Source organism: Suncus etruscus, chromosome 5 (assembly GCF_024139225.1).
Source record: "Suncus etruscus isolate mSunEtr1 chromosome 5, mSunEtr1.pri.cur, whole genome shotgun sequence".
Taxonomy (NCBI): Eukaryota; Metazoa; Chordata; class Mammalia; order Eulipotyphla; family Soricidae; genus Suncus; species Suncus etruscus.
The window spans coordinates 120,597,586-120,609,451 of NC_064852.1; positions in this window are offsets into that span (position 1 = coordinate 120,597,586).

Consider the following 11,866-nt stretch of genomic DNA (forward strand, 5'->3'; position numbering starts at 1 on the left):
CACCATCATTAAAGACTTCATGACACACCCGTCACTTCCCTGGTGCTACTTCAGTTCCATTCCTTCCTACTTCCAGCCTTTGGGAAATCTCAGTTCTGATAGTCAAATTCTAAGGGTTGGCTCTACGTACTCTTGATATTTTTATATGCCGTGCATAAGAGACCTCATCTAGTATTGGCTTTTCTCCCTCTAACTCACTTTACTTGATCTGATACTAGCTCCATCAAAATTGGAACTTTTCTTACTTATAGCTTTGTCTTTTTTTAATCAAAACCACTTTAGTTGGTTTGAAAATAATATGTTCATAGACAAAATATTTCATACTCAAAAAAGATTTGAATTAATCTATATATTAATATATTCAATAGTATTTGGTGTGAAGGTCATATGTAAAATAATAGTGAAGAAGGTTTCGTAAGAGAAATTTAACTGAACATTATTTTAGATAGAACAAAATAAGAAAAATTAGAAGTAAACATTTGCAATAGATTTCTCCATCATTTAATATTATTGTTTTGTTTTCTTTCCCCTGATTTATATTTATTGATATCTAGTTAACATGTCTTTATTTTAGGGACTGGCTCCATACCGTAATTAGTTTACATTTTACTTCTATTACAGGGAAACAGAAGGTGCTCATGTTTCCTTAGAATTGACATCAAAGAAGAAATATAAAAGGGGATTTTTATCAGGGAAAATGGGAAGCAGCAAAGGAAACAGGACCCAGTTGAATCTACAAGAAGAGTTTCCCAAAGATTTTATATTATTTTTGATTATATGGAAACAGATGGAGATTGATTCCTAAGATTTCTGAGGAATGAGAGTATGTATTCCTGGATTCAGAGTTCTACCCTTTAGTTCCTTATAAGCCTATATGTCTGAGAGTCTATGGCAACTATATATTGTCATGCCACATGTGAGAAAACAGTTTATTATGCCAATATATTGAAATTGTGGCACAATGATGAAAAGTCAGGCATGTATAGGGAAGAAAGTAGGAGTCAACTTGTCTCCAGATAAGATCTTGAAGTCTGCTGGTATTGACAGGTGCAAAAGGCACCTATTCAGATTCATTGCAGGGTGTCAGCTAAAATGAACATGAGTGTGACAAAATTCTGCCAGGTCTCTATCTCACTTCTATGCAAAATTTGGCAATTTTTCATAAGCCACGAAGATGGGTGGCAGGATTCTTTTTCCCTTCCTTCAATCTTCTGATTCTAACTGGGATGCTTTAGAAGAGCTGTTGTAGTTAATGTCTGAATGATCATGGCAAAGTATGGGACGATGTTTCACGAAACTGCTTCTCTTTTCAGAGATGCCAAGTCATCGTCTTCACTAAGATACTGTTGGGAAGAGATAGCATATTCCTATGGAAACAGAGATGGTTAAAAATATTCAACAATTTTCACATGATCTGTATGTTGGTTATGGGCATTGATTGTGCTGGGATTATTTTCCTTGAGAAACTAACTGTTCAGTCTAACCTTTGAATTAAGTGATGAGAGAGCCAAATTCCAGATATGTGATAGATATATGATGGGTCTTTTTTTCAGGTAATTCCTCTCTCTTCCCTATTTCTCCATATCATTTAAATGGAGTTATACAATTTAGTAGCCACATTCCCTGTAGCTGGTTAATCAAATGTATACGTTACTCAGGAGGGCAGAAACTAGGAGAATGGTTCAAAAAGAATCTCAATTTAATTAATCATTTCATTGAATGAATAATTCATATATTGTTATATGGTATTCTATCCTTTTCAAATTCTATTGTAGTTTTATATCTCCTACTATAGTAGTTAACTTCAGATCCTAAGACATTAACCTAATCTTCAAATTATAAAACATTTTAAAATATAAATATAAAATATTTTATAATATAAAATATAAAAATATATTGTCTTATAGATCCAAAGGAAAGAAATCTGAAATGGAAAGCACACTAGTCTAAAATCAAGAGTGTTAGTAGAGGCTGTAGGATTAATCTACTTTTCCCTTTTTCTACTTTATAAAATCTTCCCACATTTTGTGATTTATTGTCCTCTTCCATCTTCAAACTAGTAATGGATTTTCTTATTTCTTAAATAATATCCTTCTTACATGGACTCTTCTGTTCCACTCCATACTTGAGGTTACTTGTGATTATATTGATTGAGACTTCAATTTCATCTGTAATATGAAAGTGCAACTCTCCCATGGCATGTTAAATATAGTCACATGTTGGAGTTTAAGACTTCGATATTCTTGGATAAATATCATTTCTTGGATAAACCATTTATCTCAATATCATACCACCAAATGCTATTGTTCAAATTAAATAAGGAGTCTTGAAGAGAGCTCAAATGTTAGAACTTATGCAGAGCATGGTTGAGCACCTGAGTTTAATTCTAGTACTTTGTGGCCTTCCCTATGCCTTAACCACAGCCAAAGAAGCTGTAGTGGCACCCAAGTACCACTGACACAAAATCAGTTGAACCACATTGCCACCCCTAGGAAAAAATAAGCTGAATAAAAAAATGGGCATGCGAGTGTGTTTATGTGTGAGTGTGTGTTACTTGTACTTGAACCCTGGACCTCACTAACATGAGAAATGTCTACTAATGAGCCACATCATGAAGTTACAATTTTTTGTCTGAAAGGCACAAGAAAAGCCAATAACTCAAATTGAATAATTATCTAGTGATAAACCTAACTTCCACTTTGACTTTATTTTATGTGTACGTTGTATATATTCCAATTACATTTTACCATATAGCTCAGTTCTCGCATTTAACTCATGTTTTTATTTAAATCTATAGCACTATTGGCATTTAAGATCAGATAATTATTATGGAAAACTATTTTCTGTGTTGTGGGATACTTTGCAGTATCTGTATTTTTGAAATATAAAAAGCTCCTTCCCAGCTATGGAAACTCAAAATGTTTCTAGACATAGTCAAATATACTCTGATGACCCAACTTTCTATTGGCTGAAAACAAGTACTCTGGATATGTATTGGGAAATTAGACATGTGTGGGTGTTTTGTTGTTGTTTATTTGTTTGAAAGGTCACACTTAGCTAAGCTTAGGACTTAAATTTTGCTCTATACACAGAGGCCATACATGGCAGTGCTAGAAGTATTATATGCAGTTCTGGGAACCAAACCTGGTAAGCACTTTACCCAGTGTACCATCTCTCCAGCGCCTAGACTTGTGCTTTTAACTGCTAGAAAACAAGTCAGTGCCACTCTGCCTGCATACAGAGGTGGAAAATCACTGCTCTGGATGAATCTCTTTAAATCAAGTGCATGAATTTGTATTACCAAAATCCATAATATAGTACATTAGATATAGAGGTAACTAAAAAAATTTAGATGACTAAATTTTTGTAAATGTCAAAATTAATCACAATTGTTACCATAATGTTTCTTTTAAAACTACAATGGGTATATAAAATAGTCTTTGTGAGTTCCTCAAAGTATTAACTATAGTCACTATTCAGTAAATACTTTAGTCAAAACTGCTCATTAAAGTGGCTACCATTATGTGAATACTTAGTATATAACAGATGCATGCTACTATCTGTATATTTGAAGTAAAAAACTGGTTTTTTTTGGACAAAATAAGCAGATATATTAGTCCTATGTTTTATAAAATAACATATTACAAAAAAAAATAAAGCAAACCATACATTGATTATATTCTCTGATGTCTCTAATGTGAGATTAGACAGTTATTTCAGCATAGAACCAACCAGTAAGTTGAATCTTTTAAATATCTGATCCCTAACCACAAAGTAATGTTTTTCCACTTTGCTATCTCTTGATTTTTTTGAATTTCAAAGAATCTTACTCCAAAATACTAAATTATGCTGTTGTTGACTTCAGAAATGAACACTACTTTGGAATGGAAGATTTGAGCAATGTAAAAATTGTCAAGTGAAAAGACCTTCCCATTCATTCATAAAATTCTCTAAATCATGTGAGTAAGATAATATTGACATAGTGCAAACATTGTAAGCATTGCCACACAAGACAAAGCTCTGTTTGCTCCATTTTTTCATCCTGACCTGTGTTTCTATCTATACTCATCAGTTAGTTAAAGTTTATAGTACTCATTTGGGTGAATAATTTCTATAAAAAAAACTATAGAAGTATCTATGTTTCAATAAACCTATGTGAAAATTTAGATAAAACATAAAATATGGCACTTATCTTCATTATCAGTTAAATTAACATAACACTATAATGTATAAACTTATTAAAGCAAATGAGGCTGATCTCAATTAAATACATTTGATTGATAAATTGACACTTGATAAATATTAATTCTATTTGGTAACTGTTGTTAGAAGGAAATAACATTTTTAAATTGCAAATAATATAAATTTTATCATTATATTAATTTTAAATTGTAGGCTGCCTAAATATGTTTAAGTTTTCTGCATATTTTGCATATAAATAGGATAGTTTTATAAAATTATTGGTTCATAATTATCAATAGACAGTAGTAAGTTACATAGTAGTCTTGATATTTTTGCACAACACAGTTGTACTGAAATAAAGGTACAATTAAGTAGTATGGAATAAATGGAGCATTACTTTCATGACATACATTTAAAAACTCATCCTTAATTTATGAACCCATCAAAAGAGGGTCTTAAGTATTTGCCAACTTTAGCTCTTATAAAATTATAGCTTTAAAATATTTTTATTTTCTGATTATAAAGGTATATTTGTAAAGATATTACATGAAAAGTTTGATGGCTTGATTTGTAACTTTTAAAAATTTAGAAATATGGTAAATGAATCTCTTTTTTGTGTGCAGTAAGTGAACCTCTATTTTGTGCTTGGTACATCTACATCCAATCACTTTATGAATAGTATTACTATGACCATTATTTGACAGAGGACCTGAAACTCAAGGAATGACATTAATTATTTGAGTTACTCTTGAGTTATTGGGTGAGCTATTTTCTCAAATTGTCTTGTATGTTTTTGCCTCCAGTTCCACAAAACTGCAACACCAGTTAATTTTTGAAGTGTATGTCTCTTTCTTAATGACTTTACAAGAAAAGAAATCATCATGCTAGGGAGCACAATTAGACACTAGAAATATTCTTTCTGTTCTGTGTATTCTTCTCCAGAAGAGACATATCTAGACTCTCAGAAATGTGTTTGTGTAATGCAGGGATACATTAATTGTTATATGTTAAAATTTGAGTGTGACATCAGAGATGAAGTTCTATTAACTGTATAAATGAAGCAAGATGGTTTTTCCCAGCTTGAGAACCAAAATAAATTCAATGGCTTTAAAGAAAATATAAAATTAACTTCAATCAGAATAGTAATAACTAAATAATTTTGCATTAGGCCAATATCTGTTAATGGTGATACTCAGTAGATAGCATATAAAATATCTCTTTTATTCATTTGCCATGAAAATTGTTTCTATTCAACTATTTTAACTCTCCCTCAATTTAAGATTATAGGTTATAAACTAAACTCATAATTAAAATGATTGACTCTGTGTTAAATTTTGGACATATCAATCACCACATTTGTTTATTTGAACAATTTACTTTTTTCTTTTTTAAACACCATAGTTACATACATGCTTGTAGTTGGGTTTCAGTCATAAAGAGAACACCCCCCTTCACCAGTGCAACATTCTGACCACCAGTGCTCCCCATCTCCCTCCTTCCCTACCCACTGCCAGTATTCGAGACAGAAATTCTCTTACTCATTAAGATTGTCAATGACAGTGTACTCAGACCTCTAACTGAGTTAGGGTACTCACTTTTTGTGGTGAGCTTCACATTGAGAGTTTGTCCTTTCAACTGTCATCTCTGAGCATTATTAAAAAATGTCTTTTGTTTTTCTTAAAAACCATAGATGAGTGAGACTATTCTGGGTCTATCTCTCTCTCTTTCTCTCTCTCTCTGACTTATTTCACTCAACATAATAGCTTCCATGTACATCCCTATATAGAAAAATTTCATGACTTCATCTCTCCTGATGGCTACATAATATTCCATTGTGGATGTGTACCAGAGTTTCTTTAGCCATTCATCTGTTGAAGGTCATCTTGGTTGTTTCCAGATGTTGGCTATTGTAAATAGTGCTGCAATAAATATAAGTGTGAGGAAGACATTTTTGTATTGTACATTTGCGTTCCTAGGTTATATCCCTAGGAGTGATATTGCTGGAACACAGGGGAGTTTAATTTCCAGTTTTTTGAGGAATCTCCATATTGTTTTCCATAAAAGCTGGACTAGAACGAATTTCCACCAGCAGTAAATGAAAGTTCCTTTCTCTCCGCATCCCCGCCATCACTGATTGTTCTTGTTCTTTGTGATAAGTGCCAGTATCTGTGGCTTGAGATGGTATCTCATTGTTGTTTTGATTTGCATCTCCCTGATGATTAGTAATGTGGAGCATTTTTTCATGTTCTTTTTGGCAATTTGTATTTCTTCTATGAAAGATTGTTCATTTATTTTTCTTCACATTGTTAATGGGGTTACATGAACTATTTCTTGTTAAGTTCTGTCAATATCTTATATATCTTCAATATTAGCTCCTTATTTGATGGGTATTGGGTGAATAGTTTCTTCATTCTGTGGGTGGCTTTTGTATCCTAGGCACTATTTCTTTGAGCTGCAGGAGCTACTCAGCTAAATATAGTTACATCGGTTTATCTCTGCTTCCACTTGTTTGGAGAGTGCTGTTTCTTCCTTGAAGATGCCTTTAGTCTCAGTGTAATGGAATGTTTTACCTACATGTTGATTTATGTACTTTATGGTTTGGGGTCTGATATCAAGGTCTTTAATCTATATGCATTTGACCTTTGTGCATGATTGAGGTCTCATAAGACGGAGGAATGAGTTCACTTTGTGTAAGTGGCTACCAGTTGTGCCAACACTACTTGTTGAAAAGACTTTCCTTGCTCCTTTTTGGATTTCTTGCCCCTTTTTCAAAGATAAGTTTATTGTATGTCTGGGGAACATTCTCTTAATACCTCAAGTCTGATCTGAGGATATGTTTTATTTCAATACCATGCTGTTTTAATGACTCTTGCTTTGTAATATAATTTAAAATTGGGGAAAGCAATTTCTCCCATATTACTTTTTCCAAAAGTTTCTCTAACTATTAGTGGGTGTTTATTGTTCCAAATGAATTTTAGGAATTATTGATTTCCTACTTTGAAGAATGTTATGAGTATCCTTAGAGAGATTGCATTAAATCTGTGCAATGCTTTGCAGAGTTTTGACATTTTAATGATGTTAATCCTCCCAATACATGAGCAAAGTATATGTCTCCATTTCCTTGAGTTCTCTTTTATTTCTTGATGCAAGGTTTTGTAATTTTCTTTGTATAAGTCTTTTACCTCTTTAGTTAAATTGACACCAAGGTATTTGAGTTTTTTTGACACTACTGTGAATGGGATTGTTTTATTTAATGTCCATATATTTTCTATCATTTTGGTGTATAAGGCCATTGATTTTTGAATGTTAATTTTATAGTTTGCCAATTTGGTATATGAATCTATTGTTTCTAGAAGCTTTTTGGTAGAGTCTTTAGGCTTTTCTAAATATATTTTCATGTACCCTTCCTTTTCTATCTGAATGTCCTTGAAATATTTTTCTTGCCTAATCATTATGGCAAGAACTTCCAGCACTATGTTGAATAGGAGTGGTGAAAAAGGGCAGCCTTGTGTTATACCAGAATTTAAAAGAAAGGCTTTTAGTTTATTTCCATTGAGAACATTATTTGCCATTGGCTTGTGGTAGATGGCCTTGACTATATTTAAAAAAAGTTCCTTCCATTCCCATCTTTATCAGAGGTTTTTTTTTTTTTTTTATCAAGAATGGGTTTGGGCCTTATTGAATGCTTTCTCTGCATCTACTGATATAATTATATTGTTTTTATTTTTCTTTTCGTTGATATGGTGTATTATGTTGATTGGTTTTTGTATGTTAAACCACTCTTGCATTCCTGGAATAAAACCTATTTGATTGTGGTGTATGACATTCTTGACCTATGTGCCAGGAATTTTTTGAGATCTTTGCATCTGTGTTCATCAGGGATATTGGTTTGTAGTTTTTTTCAAGCAACTTTGTCTGATTTGGGTATCAAGATGATGTTAGCTTCATAAAAACTATTTTGGAGTATTCCTGTTTCTTCAATTCATGAAAGAGCCTGAAAGGTTTTGTAGTAGATCTTCTGGAAAGGTTTGAAAGAATGTGTTAATAAATCCATATTGACTTGTTCTTGGGCTTTTGTTTTTGGGAAGAGTTTTGATTACCATTTTAATTTCCTCAGTAGTGAAGGATCTATTTAGATATGCTGGATTATCTTGGTTTAACTGGAAGATTAAAAGAGTTCAAGAATTTATTAATGTTTTTCCAGGTTCTTATGTTCGTGGCATAGAGTTTCTCTAAGTATTCTCTGATTACCCTTTGAATCTATGCAGTATCCCCTTTTAATTTCTTACCCAGTTTATTAAGTTTCTTTCTTTTCTTTTCTTTGTGGGTTTTGCTAGTATTTTATCAATCTTGTTTATTTTTTTCAAGAATCTGCTTTTGCTTACTTTGATCTTTTGAATTGTTTTTGGATTTTCACTTCATTGATTTCTACTCTAAGCTTTGTTATTTCCTTTTGCCTACTTATTTTTGGTTCCTTTTGTTGATCATTTTCTAATTTTATAAGCTGTGTCAGTAAGCTATTTATGTATACCACTTCTTCCTTCCTTATTGTGCTTACAAAGCTATAAATTTTCCTCTTAATATTGCTTTTGCTGTGTCCCATAAATTCTGGTAATTTGTGTCTCCATTGGCATTTGTTTTAAGGAATCTTTTTATTTACTCTTTGATTTCATCTCTGACCCACTGGTTGTTCAGTAGTGAGCTGTTTAATTTCCAGGTATCAAAGTGTTTCTTCTGTGTCTCTTTCTAGTTCACTTCTAATTTTAGTGCACTGCTATCTGAGAAGTTTGTCTTTACAATTTTTATTCTCTTGACTTTATGAAAATATGGTAGCATGTGGTCTATTCTATCCTGTAGGATGATCCATGTGCATTTTCTGTGAAGCTATGTATACTTCTTTCAAACCTGAAAGTGAGTTTGGCTCAGTAAAGTATTCTAGGCAAAGCATTCATTTCATTGACTTTTGTCACTATATCCCACCACTGCCTTCTTGCCTTGAGAGTTTCTTGAGAGAAGTCCATTGTAAATTTTAAGGAGTCTCCTTTGAATATAATTTCCCTTTATGATCTTCCTGCTTTCAGTATTCTATTCCTATCTGTGGGATTCATCATTGGGACTATGATGTGTCCTGGGGTGCTTGTCTTTTGACCTCTTCTATCTGGTACACTTAGGGCATGCAAAATTTGGTTAAAAGCAGTATTTAACTCTGAGAATTTTTCTTGCAACAATGTACTTCACTGTTGATTCTTTCTGGGGATTTTCTTCCTGTGTCCCTGGGTCTTCAATGATTCTTATGTTGTTTCTGTTGAGTTTATCAAAGGCTTCTATTTTCATCTTTCCACATTCTTTGAGGATTTTTTCCATTGTCTGATCATTTGCTTTAAGGCTCTTTTCCAATATCTTCTGTTGCATGAGTTATTATGCATCTCATCTTCCAGTTCACTGATTCTGTCCTCAGTTGCTTTTACTCTGTTGGACAGTCTTTCCATTGAGGTTTTCATTTCATCTACTGAGTTTTTCAGACCTCTTATTTCAGTTTAGAGTTTTCTTATTTCTAACATTGTTGTTTGTTCAGCTTGATTTATACTTTCTTCAAGTTCCATGAACATCCTCCATATTTCCTCTCTAAACTCCTTATCTAAGAGGCTAACTAGGTGGTTGATTTTTCTCAGGTCATCAGAGCTCCCATCTTCATTATATATGGAGTTGGCCTGCATTGTTTCCCAATTGCCTCCCTTGTAGTGTGTTTTTTTTTTTCCTACACATAATGGTGGAGTTCATTGGCTAGAGGATGTGTGCTGTGCAAAATGGAGCTGCTACACTCTTGGCACCAACCTTGTGGGTGGAGACAGCCTACCTTGATGGTGAGCCTTGATGAGATTAATTTGGCTGGGGTCTTCCTCAGCAGCATCATGCAGAAAATCAGGAAGCCCTGAACAATTTACTTAATGTCCTAGAGCTTCAGTATTGTCACCTATAAGATGGTACAATGATGGTTTTTTGCCTTATATGCTTGTAGAACTCATATAAATATCTTTGATTGATGTATTTGCTAATACAGTAAATATTTGCTAATGAATAGATTTGAAGTTTTTGATTAGTCCACAATTATCGAGATTCCAATTTAAGGAAGTTGAATGAAATAAGCCATTTTAAATAATTCTAATATATCAATGAACAATTAACTAATGTTTCACAATTTTGTTTTTATGTATAAGAACTACTTAGAATTTACCAATTTTTTTTGTTTTTGGTTTTTTGGGTCACACCCAGCAGCACTCAGGGGTTACTACTCCTGGCTCTATGTTCAGAAATCACTCCTGGCAGGCTCAGGGAATCATATTGGATGCTGGAATTCGAACCACCGACCTTCTGCATGCAAGGCAAACACCTTACCTCCATGCTATCTCTCTGGCCCCAGGATTTACCAAAGTTTTAAATAGATGCTTTTTTTGTAGTTTTTTTTTTTAGGAATACATAAAAAAAAAATAAATTTACTTTGCTGCAAGTGATTTGGCTACTTCTACCTAAACACTCCTCAATATTGGATAGTTTTCCTGGCTAATTCTGCTAGACACATGTATTTCTGAGATGAAAGTGCATGAAAAAAATCTAAAGTAGCTACTAGATAATTTTAAATTTGTTAGTAAATAGGGTTGGTAAAGTAAATACATATTTACTGTGTCTCAATTAATACAGAATGTAGCTTAAATCAATTAAGAATTATTAAATGCTATTCAATAATTTTGATCACCTTATGTTAAAAATACTTTTGGGAAGACAACACCTATCTATGGGTAAAATAAAAATGGATATAGTTCTCAGTTTACTATATAGACTTTGGCAATGTGTATATACATTTTCAGGAATAATTATAAAGTGAGGTCTTTTGTATAGCAAGAAAAACTTTTGCTAATTGCATATTGTATGTAATAAAAAATTTCTGGAGGGAAATTTGTAAAATTCTAGAAAACAATGTCACCATAGATATGCATCTGAAAATATTCATCATATATGCTTCAGATTTAGGAGGAAATTATACATGTATGTATGTATGTATCTTCATTATCTTATGCCTTTGAGTTATTTGAAGCTAAAGTATTATTAAACTTGTTTTGAAGTAACACAAAAGTCCTGGATATATGTAAAAATTGTCCAAAATTATAATGAAGAACACACTAATGTTGATTTAGAAATTGCTATCATTGGGAAAATGAAAAGTACATAAAATTCTCTTTGTTGTATTTTAGTGATCATATTTCTTCCAATGAAGAATATATGGCACAGTGTAAAGTAACTTGACATCTCCAATTACTTTATGCTCCTGAAGTGTTTGTAGTGTTTGTAAGCAATATTTTGTTTTCATCTGTGCTTAGGTTTATAATAGATAATTTACCATATTTACTTCTAAATACTAGCAGATGTTATGAAATCAGGGAAAGGGTTAATGTTTTTAGGGTTCTCTGAATTTTATAAAGGTGTCACTTGCAACTTACACCTTCTAGCAAGAGAGAGAAATATAAGTATACAAGTATTCCTTTGAGCATTCTGTGATAAGTTTATGAAACAATTACTTTAGATTATCTGTTAAGATTTAATAATTATGTAAGTGACATTTTACCTTTAAAATGTAGCGCTTCTTGAAGAGCACATGTGCACTGAACTTTGAGAGAAGCTTTCTAGG